The sequence below is a fragment of the Choloepus didactylus genome, chromosome 4, assembly GCF_015220235.1.
Source record: "Choloepus didactylus isolate mChoDid1 chromosome 4, mChoDid1.pri, whole genome shotgun sequence".
NCBI classification, from domain to species: Eukaryota; Metazoa; Chordata; class Mammalia; order Pilosa; family Megalonychidae; genus Choloepus; species Choloepus didactylus.
Window position 1 is genome coordinate 190,156,566 of NC_051310.1, and position 14,826 is coordinate 190,171,391.

A 14,826-nucleotide genomic window follows, 5' to 3' on the forward strand; every position below is an offset into this window, starting at 1 on the left:
TGATGGTAGTTTTGTAATAAGGGCAAAAGAACAGCAATCAAATCATGATCTAATATATACCAGCTCATTCACTTTGAAAATAACAACAAAAAATCAAAACAGAGGTTATAATTTAGTGAAAAGTTATTTTTAATAATTAAAGAATCAAAAACAGTGTTCAGTTAAAACTATTAAAAATAAAATAAGTTTAAATTTCTGATTAGTGAATTGTATCAAAGGCAGATGTTTCTAAATCAAAGTTTATTTTATCATTTCATTAAATGAAAAATTCAGCTCCTTACCAGAGAGCAGTTAAATTGGAGTGCAAATGTAAACCATGAGAAAAGTGGGAGGACCTGGCTCCCCAGTACTGAAGGACCTCCTGCTGTTCCAGCCAGTTCCAGTCATCTGTATCACCTACTGGAAATAAATTTAAAAACAAGTACACTTGGTGAACTTTGCCACAAAATGACCTGGACTATGGCTCCATTCAAATATACAACAGAAAGAACTTGCTAAAATAACAGCTAACGGATGTTTATATACGTAATAGTGAATTTAAAAGCATGCATATTGATACAAACAAATGTACAATATATATAAGTAAATATTCCATTAGCTAGAATGTAAAATAATATATTGTTAAATTTTAAAATGACTCAGTGAATGAAAATATACAGTGTATGTGAATCATCCAATAAAGAAGCTGAAATGGTAAACAAAGAGTCTCCCCAACCTCCCCCAAAGCCTCAGGACTGGTACTAAGTTGTCAAGGATTAGATGATCAAATCTCTATTTCATACAGGTTGTCAGAGAGCACAGAAAAAGGGAAAGGTGTCAATACCTCAAGAGACTAATAAAACCTTGATAATATAGCCAGATATAGAACTGATGAGAACAACAATTTATCAAAGAATAAAGATGAAAAATCCTAAACTAAAAAATTGCTAACTCAATCCAATAATGTATTTAAAAATAACAAAATGACCGAGAAAGTTTACCTCAAGAATTTGAAGACAATTTAATTCCAGAATTTCTATCAATGTAGTAATAGAGCAAAATAGGAAAATCAGAAGATTTTCTCACTGGTATCAAGTAGAACTTGGTACAGATCAACATTTATGATTAAAGACCCCAAAAACAGCACGAAAAGAAGGATATTGCCTTAATTTGATAAAGAACACATACCCAAAATATATACCAAAAATCCATCACCCTTAATGGAGGAATTTCAGGTACAACCCCTTAGGATGAGTTCTAAAATTCACTGTTATTGTTTATAGGCCAGAGGCAGGGCTAACAGATCAGATAAAAAGCCATGGCCAGTGTGTTACAGAGAAAATACTGGTGTAAGAATTGGTAGGAAGAGATAAAAATACCAATATTTTGCAGATTGGTATTGCAGATTGGTATTGCAGATTGGTATTGGATTGCAGATTGGTATTGCAGATTGGTATTGGATTGCAGATGACACTAATCATGTATATAAAAAAGACCAATAAAATCAACAAAATACTATAATTAATATGAGAGCTTGGCAAGGATGCTGAATGTAATACCAACATATGAAAACCAATAGTGTTCCCCAGATGATGAATGAACAACAACAAAAAAGGCATCATTCACAAGAACTGTTAAAGATGTAGAAATCAACAAATGAATCTAGTGAAAGACAGGAAATACTGAATAAATGTACATATAGTAAAAATGTCAATTCTCCCCAAGTTAAATTTATAAATTCAATGCAATCCCAAACAAAACTCTAGTGGGATCTTTTTTAAAGGAAAATGTCATACTATTTATAGAACATACATGAAGAATAAAGGCTCATAAATAGCTAAGTCAATTTCAAAAGAAACAGAGTATTGGAGGAAGACTTGGCTTCTATATATTAAGGCATATTGTAAGCCACTTAAGCAAGAATAGTCTGTTCCTGGGCCAGATTCACAATAAAGGAACAGAATAGAAAGTTCAGAATAAAAACATGACTAGATAATGTCAGTATGATAAAGGTAGAATCACAAAGCAAGGTGGAATATTGGATTCTTTACTAGATGTTGAGAAAATTGGCTCAAGACATGGGAGAAAAGTAAACTGGATCCATTAGCCTCACTTTATGTACAGAAGTGGTTCCCAAAGTTACTAACAATCTGAACATAGATAAAAGAGCAAACAGAAGGAAAATACAGTCTTTGTAGGGAAAACCAAACACTAACCATATCATGAAAAATTCATTGGTTTGACTACAATAAAATAAAATAAAATCATGGATTTTGTTTGGAAAATGTTACAAGTCAGACAACTGACTAGGAGTTGATGCTGGCAATGTAAAAATCCTAGGGAATTAATATCTAAATATACAGAGAACTCTGAGGGGTGGAAAGAAAGGACATGAAACCCAAAAGAAAAGTAAGCAATGTTTACAGGCAATTCACAGAAAGGGCAAGCTGGATAACCAACAAATACATAAGGAAGTCCTGCCGAATTACTAGTTAGACAAGTGCAAATGAAAACAATGGCTAAGATGAGAATGGTGGATATTACCAAGTACTGGTGAGGTTCAGGGTGTGAGGTATGAATTTACATCCCTTGTACAGGTCAGTAATAGACACAAATGAGGAAGTGCATCACAGTTCTAGATGTGGTAAAAGGGAAGTGAAGGCCACTCAGAGTTGATCAACAAGGGAACAGGTAATAGAAATATATTTGTGAACTGCAGAATACTATCCAGCTCTTAGAAGCAGGGAAGAAATTTGGTCAGATATTAGAAACAGAGTTGAATGAAACAAGTTAACAGAACAAATTTATGCATAGCATAATACCAGATATGTAATTTAAAAACACACATACATTAAATAATACAATGCATTTGATAAGAACTCAGCATATTTAAGAACATCAATATCAAATTCATGGAAATGGGTGCCTATGACTGCGCTGGAAGAGAAAGGGAAATAGGAGTAGAATTCTGAAATAACATAAAAGAAGAGATAAACTGATCTAAAAGCCCTTGCACATTTCATTCTAGACTGAGTGACATGATTAATTCCATGCTCAGCCCTGGAAGTCCAATTAAAGAATGTTTTTTAAAATGAAATAACAAAAGAAGAAACTAGAAAGTCATCATGATGCTAAATCATCTTTAATTACTTTATATCCAATTTGGCATAGTTTAAAGGAAATCAATGAGGACTGACCACAGAAACCAATTCAACTTACTACTATTCACTTCATTACTGTGTGACCATGGGAGACCACCACAACTGGGCCTTTGAAAAAGTAGATGTACAAGATTCATCTCTAAGCCTGCTTCTATCTCTTTCTAGATTCTAACAATTCATAGTTCCTACTATAAACTGAAATTGCAGACATTCAAATTGAAAATTAAATAACATAGATCTTTTCCTTTTATTTAGTTACTAACCTCAGCAAAGTCAATCCTTTTTCAATAAAAAATAAATTGAAATATTTAAGACTAATATAACATTCTCAGAAGTATCTTTGAAAAAAGGAATAAAATTGCAATCTAAATTCCATTTTGACATTAATTCTACAGTGCTACTATTTTTGGCACTGTATTAAAAAGAATTAAGGTTTAAAAATACTTGTCTTATAAGGATGGGAAAGTATATCAACTTGAATCACATGAAACTGATTCTCATATCTTGCATTTCCTTCTAGGGAATTCTATTAGGAAATGACACCATTATCCAAAAATACTGAACACCTTTCCAGCTGACATGAAACCCTGGTTTTCTGTTCTGATATTGTCCTGTCCACCTGAATTCCAGAGTCCTCTCTGCTTAAAGGCTGCTGTTCATCTTCATCTTCACTTTCTTTGAACCAATTCTGATTACAAAAGAAAATTCAGCTTACTCAGAGAGTATGAGAATTGGAGCTATTTAGGTAAGAAGATTAAGAAAATCACAGGAAAAAAGTGTTTCTATATATACCAAATGAAGTATACCAAATGAAACCCTCTTCTAATTGTCTTGAAAGTGCCTATTAAACAAATTGAAATATTTTGGTGTCAAAAAATCCAAGATTCACAGCTCCTTGAAGGACCGTGGTAGTCAAACTCTTTAACCTCTCAGCAATAGTGAATTGTTACAAAATTCTAATAAAATAAATCTTCCATGATTAACTATTCTAGTTTAGAAAAGAATATTTGTTTTAGTTAAATTGTTCTAGAGCATAAGGACCAATAAGAATCATTAATATCAGAACATATTTTCTGTATCTCACTCAGCATGCATTTATAATTTAACAGCAAAATGACTACAACTTATCAGTGTATATATTTTTGGACCAAGTTGAATTTTTTCATCTTCCATCAAGTATTTTCCTCAGTCAAAATCATCTTGCTTTTATAAAATGTAACCAAAGAACCTCATCAGCTTAATCACCAATCTTTCTGTAAAAAAGCCAAAAATATAGGGAAAAAAGTCTTTAAACAAAATAATGTGAACTCATTTTGCCTTAAAACAAAATAAAAGGCACTCAAATATATTGAAACATCCAAAAAACTGATATTCTAGTATTTTAAGTTCTAACATTTATATTTCCAATAGGGATAGTCCTTTTTATATAATTGCATGCAGTTTAACTTGTAAAGTAAGAACTTATGTTTTAATTGAAATTATCTTCTCCAAAAGGAGACAAGTGCATCCACAGCAACAAATATTTTAGTTTTTAGTTCCATTGACTTGTACAATTTCTCATGCTGGGGCCTGGTTCAGTGCCCATATCCACACCATGTAGACAGGTGCCAGTCTGGGGTGTGCTTGGAGTCCATATACCTGGGGTGTAGACAGGTGAAGGCTTTGGGCCCAGCTTGGAGCCCATATAACTGAGGTATGGACAAGTGGAAGCTGGGGTCCAGCTTGGAGCCCATAAAATTGTGGTTTTGATAGGTGGAGCCTGGGGCTTGTATTGAGATCCAGACAACTGTGGTTTTGACAGTTGTAGGCATGTGGCCCAGCATGGAGCCCATATACCAATGGGGTAGACGGATGGAGGCTGGGACCTGGCCTGGAGCCCAAATTACCACAATGTATATGGGTGGATGCTGGGGCCCAATCTGGACACCATATACCTCTGATGTATACAGGTGAAGGATAGGGCCTGACTCACAGCCCATATCCACACAATGTAGACAGGTGGAGAAGATGGGCCAGGCTTAGAACCCATATATCTGTGGTATAGATGGGTGTAGTCTGGGGCACAGCTTGGACCCATATACCTGTGTGGAGATAGGAGGAAGCTGGGAACAGCTTGAGCCCATATATATGTGTAGACAGGCAAAAGCAGGGCCTAACTTGGAGACCATATTCCCACAAGGTAGATAGATGGTGGCTTAGGCCAGGATCAGAGCCCATATACCTGTCTACCAGACAGGTGGAGAGTACGGACTACCTTGGAGCCCATATACCAATAGTGTAGATCAGTGGAGGCTGGAGCCTGGCTCAGAGCACATATCTCAATATTATAGGCAGGAGACTTGGGGCCCAGTATGGAAAACATATTCTTGTGGGGTAGACTGGTGGAACCTCAGGCCCACCTCAGGTCCTTTATCCAAACTGTGAATTTGGGTAGATGCTGGGGCTTGGCTCAGAGCCCATATCCCCACAGTATAGACAAGTGGAGGCTGCAGCCAGGTTGGAATCCATATACCTGTGGTGTTGACAGGTGGGGGCTAGGGTCTGGCTCAGATATATCCTCACAGTGTACATGGATAGAGGTGTGAGGCCTGACTTGGAGCCCATATAACTGTGGGGTAGACAGGTGTAGGCTGGTGTATGTCTCAGAGCACATATACTCACACTGTAGACAGGTGGAAGTCATGCAGGTCTTGGAGCCCATATCCCCACAGTGTATACAGGTGGAAGAATGGGACCCAGCTTGGAGCCCATATACCTGTGGTGTAGACAGCTGAAGGCATGGGACCAAGCTTGGAGCCTATAAACCTGTGGAGTAGACAGGTGGAGGCTGGGGCTCTGCTCAAAGCCCAAAATACTGTGGTGTAGACAGGTGGAGGCCTGGGGACAAATTTGGAGCCCACATACCTGTGGGGTAAATGGGTGGAGGCTGGGGTCAGGCTCAGAGCCCAGATATCTGTGGGGTAGATGAGTGGAGGCTGGAGCATGGCTTGGAGCTCAAATGCCCACAAAGAAGAGGGGAGGAGGCAGGGGCCAAGCTTGGTGTCCATATACCTTTAGAGTAGACATGTGGAGGCTAGGGCCCAGCTAAGAGCCAATTTCCCCACAGTTTAGACAGTTGGAGGCCAGGGCCCAGCCCAGAGCCCCTAACCCCACCATGTAGATTGGTGGAGGTGTGCTGCCCAGCTTGGAGCCCATGTACCTATGGTATAGACAGGTGGAGACTGGGGTCCAATTGGAAGCCATATACCTATGGGGTAGATAGGTGTAGGCAGGGGCCCAGCTCAAAGCCCATATATATGTGGTGTAGACAGATGGAGGGTAGGGCCAAGTTCAGAACCCTCATACCTGTGGGATAGACAGGTGAAGGCTGGGGGCCAGCTTTGAGCCCATATACCTGTGGGGTAGATGGGTAAAGTCTGGGGCCTGGCTCGGAGAGTATGTTTCAAAAGTGTAGACAGGTATAGGCTAGGGCCCAACATGGAGCCCATAAACCTGTAGTGTAGAAAGTGGAGGATGGGGTCCAGCTTGGAGTTCATACATGTGTGGTTTTTGGGCCTAACTTAACACCCATATCACAAAAATGTAGACCGGTATAGGCTAGGGCCAAGCATGGAGCCCAAATAACTGTGGTGTAGGCGGGAGGAGGCTGGGGTCCAGCTTGTAGCCCATATCCCACAATGTATATGTTGGAGGTGGTAGGGCTTGGTTTGTTGCCCATATACCTGTGGTGTAGACAGGTCAAGGCTAGTGCCTGGCCAAGAACCCAGATAACTATGGTTTAGAAAGATAGAAGTCTTTGGCCTAGCTTGGAGCCCATAGACCTTCATATATGGTTGGAGGTCGGGACCTAGCTCGGAGCCCATATTCCCAAATTGTAGTTGCCCAGTGTGGAGCCCACATACCTGTAAGGTAAACAGGTGGAGGCTAGTACCCAAATCAGAGCACATAGCCCCACAGTTTAGATGGGTGGTAGCTGGGGCCTAGCTCCAAGTCCATGTACATGTAGTGTACAGAGGTGGAGGCTGAGGCCCAGCTTGGTGCCCATATAAATGTAGGGTAGATTTGGGGAGGCTTGGGCCTAGCTCAGAGGCCATATCCCCATAGTGCAGACAGGTGGAGACCTGAGGCTTGGCTAAAAATCCATGTACCTGTGCCATAGAAAGGAGGAGACTAGGTCCTGGCTTGGAGCCCACATTCCTGCATTGTAGACGTGTGAAGGCTGGGGGCCGGCTTGGAGCCCATGTACCTATGGTATAGACAGTTGGATCCGGTGGCCCAGCTTGGAACCCATATACCTCTGGGGCAGACAGGTGGAGTCTGGGGCCCAGCACAGAGTGGATATACCTGTGTTGTAGACAGGTAGAAGCTGGAGCCAGCTTTGTGGCCATATACCTCTGGGATAGACAGGTGAAGGCTGAGGCCCAGCTTGGAGCCTCTTTCTCCTCTTGCAGATGGGTAGAGGCTGGGGCCCAGATTGGAACCCATATAGCTGTAGTGTTGACAGGAGGATGCTGGAGCCCAGCTGAGATCCCAAATACTTGTGGTGTAGACACTTGAGGCTGGAGCCTGGCTCAGAAGCCAAATAATTGTGGTGTACACAGGTGGAGGCATGGGACCCAGCTTGGAGCCCATATATCTTTGTGTTAGATGGTTGGAGGTGTGGGCCCAGCTCAGAGACCATATTCCCACAGTGTAGACAGGGGTAGGCTGGGAACCAGCTCAGAGTCGATATCTACACAGTGTAGATGGGTGCAGGCATGGGCCCAGCTTGAAGCCCATATGCATGTGGGGTAGAAAGGTGGAGGCTGGTCCCAGCTCAAGCCCATATCAACACAGTGTAGATGGGTAGAGGCTGGGGCCTTGCTTGGTGCCCATATCCCCACAGTATAGATGTGTGAAGGTTGGCAATTGGCTTGGAGCTTATATCTTGTCATTATAGGTGGGTGGAGACATTGGACACAGCTTGGAGCCCATATAACCATGGTGCAGAAAGGAGGAACCTGGGGTTCCACTTAGGGACCATACAACTTGGGGTAGATTGGTAGAGGCTGTGGCCTGGCTCAAGCCCATATCCCCACAGTGTAGACAGGTATAGGCTAGGGCATGGCTTGGTGCTCATATCCCCACAGTTTAGACAGGTGGAGGCAGGGGTACAGCTTGGATCCCTAATATCTCTGGGTTAGACAGGTAGATGCTGGGGCCCAGATCAGAGACAATATTCCCACAATGTAAACGGGTGGATGCTGGGGCCCAGATTTGAGTCCATATATCTGTTGTGTAGACAGGTCATAGCTACAGCCTGGCTTGGATCCCAAATAATGGTAGTGTAGACAGGTGGGTATGTGGGGCAGAGCTTGGAGCCCATATACATCTGCATAGACAGTTGGAGAATGGGGCCTGGCTCAGATACATATCCTCACAGTGTAGATGAGTGGAGTCTTGGGTCCTCACTTAGAGGATGTTCTGGTTTTCTAATGCTGCCATTTTGCAAAACACCAGTAATGGATTGGCTTTTATAAAGCAGGTTTATTTGGTTACAAAGTTATAGTCTTAACATCATAAAGTATCCAAGGTAAGGCATCAACAACAGGATACCTTCACTGAAGGATGGACATTGGTGACAGGAAAACCTCTGTTAGCTTGGAAGGCACATGGCTGGTGTCTGCTTGCTCCCAGGTTGTGTTTCAAATGGTGTTCTCCAAAATTTTGCTCTTGGGGCTTTTTGTCCTCTCTTAGCTGCATATCTGAGTTCCTTCTGTTTGTCAGCTCTTTTATATGGCTCTAATGATTTAATTAAGACACAACCTGAATGGGTGGGGTAATACTTCCATGGAAATTATCCAGGAAAGGTCTTGACCACAGTTGATTGAGTGAAAACAATCAATAGGTTCCAACCTAATCAACACTAATATGTCTGCCTCCACAAGATTGCATCAAAGAACATGGCATTTGGGGGACATAATATATCAGAACCGGCACAGAGGCCATATATCTGTGGTGGAGACAGGTGGAAGCAGAATCCAGCTACCCATATACCTGTGGTGTTTGCACATGGAAACTGGGGCCTGGCACAGAAACCAAACAACTCCCAGCTTGGAGCCCATAAACCTGTGGGGTAAATGGATGGAGACTGCGGCTCAGCAAGGATCCCATATATCTGTGAGGTAGATAGGTGAAGGCTGGTATCCAACTTGTAGCCCTTACATCTGTGGGGAAGAGATGTAGAGTTTGGGTCAGATCCCAGAACCCTACAATTTAGATGTGTCAAGAATGGGTCCCAACTTGGAGCCCATATCCCCATAATGTTTCTGGCTGGATGCATGGGGGCTGGGTATTAGACCATATACCTGTGATGAAGACAAATGGAGGCTGGGGCCCAGCTTGGAGCCCAGATACCTGTAGGGTAAATGGGTAGAAGCTGGGTACCAGCTCAGAGAACATATGCCCACATTGTATATGGTTGGAGGTGTGGGGCCCACCTTGGAGTCCATAGACAAGTGGTGTAGACAGGTGGAGGCTGGGGCCTGCCTTGGAGCCCATATTCAGGCAATGTAGACAGTGGTAGGCTGGGGCCTGGCTTGTAGCACATATACTCATGTTGTAGACAGGTGGAGACTGGGCCCAGCTTGGATCCCATATCCCCACAGTGTAGATGGGTATAGGCTGGGGCCAAGCTTCAGGCACATATACCTGTGGTGTAGACAGAGGCCATGACCAACTTGGATCCCTATATCTGTCGAGTAGACAAATGGACCCTGGGGACTTGCTTATGGCCCATATCCCCATAATGTATATGGGTGGAGGCTGGGGCCCATGTTGGAACCCATAAACTTGTAGGGTAGATGAGTGGAGACTTGGGCCTAGCTCTGAGCTCATATCTCCACAGTTTAGACTGGTGGATGCTTGGGCACAGCATGGTGCCTAAATCCCTACAGTGTAGACAGGTGTAAGCCACAGCCTGGCTAGGAGTCCTTATATCTGTGTTGTAGACAGGTGCAACCCTGGGGTCAAGCTTGGAACCCATGATCCTGTGTGATAGGTGGAGGCTGTGACCCAACTTAGAGCTCATACCCCACAGAATAGACAGGTGTAGGTTGGGTTCCAACTTGGAGCCTATATAGCTGTTGTATAGATATATGGGTGTTGGGGCCCAGCTTGGAGACCATATTCCCACAATGTAGACAGGTGGATGCTGGTGCCAGGCTTGAAGCCCATATTCCTGCACTGTAGACATATGGAGATGTGGGGTCTGCTTAGAGCCCATATAACTGTGAGTTAGAAGGATGCTAGGTCCTGCCTGGGGCCCATATTCCTGCAGTGTAGACTGGTGTACCCTGGGGCCTGGCTGGGAGTCCATGTGCCCATGGGGTACACATTTGGAGGCATGGGTCCTGGCTCAGAGCTCCTGTACCCATGGGTAGACTGGCAGAGGCTGCTCCCGGTTCAGAGGCCATATCACCACTTTATTTACGGTATAAGGCTGGGGAACAGCTTGCAGTACATATACTTGTGGGGTAAGCAGATGGAGGCTGGGGTCCAGCTTGTAATCCATTTAACTGTAGTGTAGACAGCTAGAGGCTGGGTCCCATTTTGGACAGCATATAACTTGGGGTAGACAGGAGTACATTGACGCATGGCTCAGAGCCTATATTCCCACAATGTAGATGGTTGGAGGCTGGGGTCAGTCTTGGGGCCCATATCCCCACAGTGTAGATGGGTAGAGGCTGGGGCACAGCTTGGAGCCCATATAAATGTGGGATAGACTGGTGCAGGCTGGGTTCTGGCTCAGAGCACATATCCCGCAGTGTAGATGAGTGGAGGCTTGAGCCCAGTTTGGAGACCATATAACTGTGGCATAGACTCATGCAGGCTGGGGCCTGGCCCAGAGCCCATATCCCCACTATGTAGATAGTGGAGGCTGGGGCCCAGAATAGAGCCTATATTCATCTGGGTTGGAGAGGATGAGACTGGGGACTTGCTTGGAGCCCATATCCATATAGTATCGATGGGTGGAAGCATTGGGCCCAGATTGGAGCCCATAAACCTGAGATGTGGACAGGTAGAGGCTAAGATCCATCTTGTAGTCCATGTACCAGTGGGGTAGAGAGATGGGGCTGAGGCCCAGCTTGAAGCCCATATCCCCACAATGAAGATATGTGGAGGTGTGAAGCTCAGCTTGAAGTCCATATATGCTGGGGTTGACAGGTGGAGGCTGGGGTCTGGCTCAGGGCCCATATCCCCAGTGTAGACAGGTGGAGGATTAAGCCCAGCTCATACCCCAAATTCCTGCAATGTATATGGGTGGATGCTAGGGTCTAACTTAGATCCAATATACCTGTGGGGTAGACAGGTGGAGACTAGTGCCAAGCTTGGAGCCCATATTCCCGCAATGTATTCCCGACATGTAGCCCATATTCCCATAATTTTGATGGGTGGATGCTAGCAGCCAACTTGGAGCCCATATACCTCTGATGTAGACACGTTGATGCTATGGCCCAGCTTAGAGCCCATATACCTGTGGGTAGACTGGTAGATGTTGGGGCCTGGTTCTGAGCCCTTATTCCTACAGTGTACACAGTTGTCTGTTTCTCAGTTTGGAGCCCATACACCTGTGGGGTATACTGGTGGGGGCAAGGGTCCAGATTGGACCACATATTCCAAAAGTGTAGACAGGCAGAGATGTGAGGCCTGGCTTTGATCCCATATAAGTTTGGTGTAGAGAGGTGGAGGCTGGGGCCGAGCTCAGAGTCCATATACCCACAGTGAAGAAGAGTATAGGCTAGGGCCCAGTAAGAAGCCCATATACCAGCAATATAGACAGGTGCAAGCAGTGGCCCAGCTTGGAGTCATATCCCCTCAATGTAGACAGATGCATGGGGCCCAGCTTCAGCCATATAGCTATGGGGTAGACAGTTGGAGGCCAGGAGCCTGTATCTCCACAGTGTAGACTGGTGAATACATGGGACCCAGTTTGGCAACCATATAACTGTGGGGTATATGGCTGAAGGCAGGGGCCCAACTGAGAGCCTATATTCCCACAGTGTAGACAGGTGGAGGCTAGGTCCCAGCTATGAGACAATATACCTGTGGAGCAGACGGGTGGAGGCTGGGGCCTAAGTTAGAGCCCAAATCCCCAAAGTGTATATGGTTTAGAGACTGGGGCCCAACTTGGAACCTATATACCTATAGGGTAGACAGGTAGAGGGTGGGGTCTGGCTTGGAGCCCATATCCCCTCAATGTAGATGGGTAGAGGATGGGGCCCACCATAGGCCTGCATAACTTTGGTGTAGACAGCTGGAGGCTGGGTTTCAGCTTGCAGCCTCAATGTGGAAGTGTTTATTCTGGGGTCCACCTTGGAGCCTATATATCTTTGGTGCAGACAGGTGAAGTCTGGGTACTGGCTTGGAGCCAACTTACCTGTGGTATAGACAGGTGGTGGTTGGGGTCCAACTTGGAACCCATAAATCTGTGGGGTAGATGGATGGATGATGTGGCCAGGCAAGGAGCCCATATCCCCACAATGTAGATGTGTGTAGGCTGGGTCCCAGCTTTAAGCCCATATTCCTTTGGTATAGGCAAATGGATACTGTGGCCCAGCTTTAAACCCATATAACTGTGGTGTAGACAGGTGGAGGCTGGGGCCCAACTTGGAGCCCATATACCATAGTGCAGATTGGTAGGGGCATGGGACCTGGTGAGGAACCCATATAACTGTGGTGTAGAAAGGTGGAGACTGGGGCCTGGCTCTGAGCACAAATAACTGTGGTGTAGACATGAGGAGGTATGGAGCCCAGCTTGGAGACCATATACCTCTGGTGTACACAGATGGAGGTTGGGGTCTGGTTCACAGCCCATATATATGTGGAATAGAGAGCTGGAGCCTGGTGTTGGTTTGGAGACCATATCCCCTCAGTGCAGATGGGTGGAGACATGGGACTCAGCTTTGTGTCCATATACCTTTGTAGTAGAAATGTAGAAGCTGGGGCCCAGATCAGAGCCCATATCAGCACAGTGTACACATATGAAGGCTGGGGCCCAGCTAGGAGCCCATATACCTATGGTGTAGACAGGAGGAGCCTGGGATTCTGCTTAGAGCCAATATACCTTGGAGTAGACAGGTGGAGGCTACAGAGCTGCTTGGGTCCTATATGATCACAATGTTGGCCGGTGGAAGCCTGTGACCTGACACAGAGCCCATATAACTTTGAGATATTTAGATGGAGGATAGGGCACAGCTCAGAGGAGACCATAACCTCACAGTGTAGACAGGTAGTGACATGGAGCCCATCTCAGAGCCCCTATCCCATGGTGTAAACAGGTGGTGGCATGGGGCCTTGCTAGGAGCCAATATACCTATGATGCAAAAAGGTGGAGACTGGGGCCTGGCTCAGAGCACAAATAACTGTGGTGTAGACAGAGAGAGACATGAGGCCCAGTTTGGAGACCATATATCATTGGGATGGATGATGGGCAGAAGCTGGGGCCTGGCTTGGAGCACATTTTCCCATAGTGAAATGAATATATGCTGGATCCCAGCTTGGCACCCATGTATCTGTGGTGTAGACAGGTAGAGACCAAGTCCTGGCACATTATCATATTCCCACAATATAGAAAGGTGAAGGTGTGGGGCCTGACTCGGAGCCCATATACCTCTGGTGTAGACTGGTGGAAGCTAGGGCCTGGATCTGAGCCCAAATGATTGTGGTATAGACAGGTTGAGACTGTGGCCCTGCTCAAGCCCATATCCTCACAGTGCAGATGGGTGGAGGCTGGGCCTGGCATGGTGCCCATATCCCCACAGTGTAGATGAATGGAGGCTGGTGTCTAGCTAGGAGCTTATATCTCATCAATGTAAATGGTATATGATGTGGACTGGCTTGAGCCCATAATCCCACAGTCTAGACAGGTGGAGGCTGCAGCATGGCTCAGAGACCATATCACCAAATTGTAGGCCTGTGGAGGTCGGGGTCTGGATCAAAACCCATATCCCCACAGCATCGATGGAGCCCATACTCCTGTTGTGTAGACCTGTGGACTCTGTGGCCCAGATCTGAACTTGTATGTCTCTGGGGTAGACATATGGAGGCTGTTGCCAGGGTCAGAATGCATATAACCATGGTTTAGACAGGTCAAACCTGGAAACTGGCTTGGATCCCAAATAACTGAGGTGTAGACAGGTGGATGTGTGCAGCCCAGGTTGGAACCCATATACCTGTGCAGTAAATAGCTGGAGGCCAGGGCCCAGCTCAGAGCCCATATTCCCACATTGCAGACAGGTGGGGGCTACATCCTTGCTCCACCCAATATCCTCACAATGTAGATGGGAAGAGGCTGGGACAAGGCTAGGATCCCATAGTGTGACAGTGTAGAGAGGTGGAGGCTGGGGCCCAGCTCAGAGCCAATATCCCCATAGTGTAGATGGGTGGAGGTGTTGGGCCCAGCTTGGAGCTCACATACTCACAGTATAGATAAGTGGAGGATGGGGCCTGGCTCAGGCCCATATACCTGTGGGGTAATCAGGTGTACACTGGGGCCCAGCTTAGAGCTACAATTTGGGGTAGACAGGTGGAGGCTGTGGTGTGGCTTGGAGTCTATATTCCCACAGTGTAGACATTTGGAGTCTGGGGCCCAGCTTAGAATCCATATACCTGTGGTGTAGACAGGTGGAGGCTAGGGCTTTTCTTG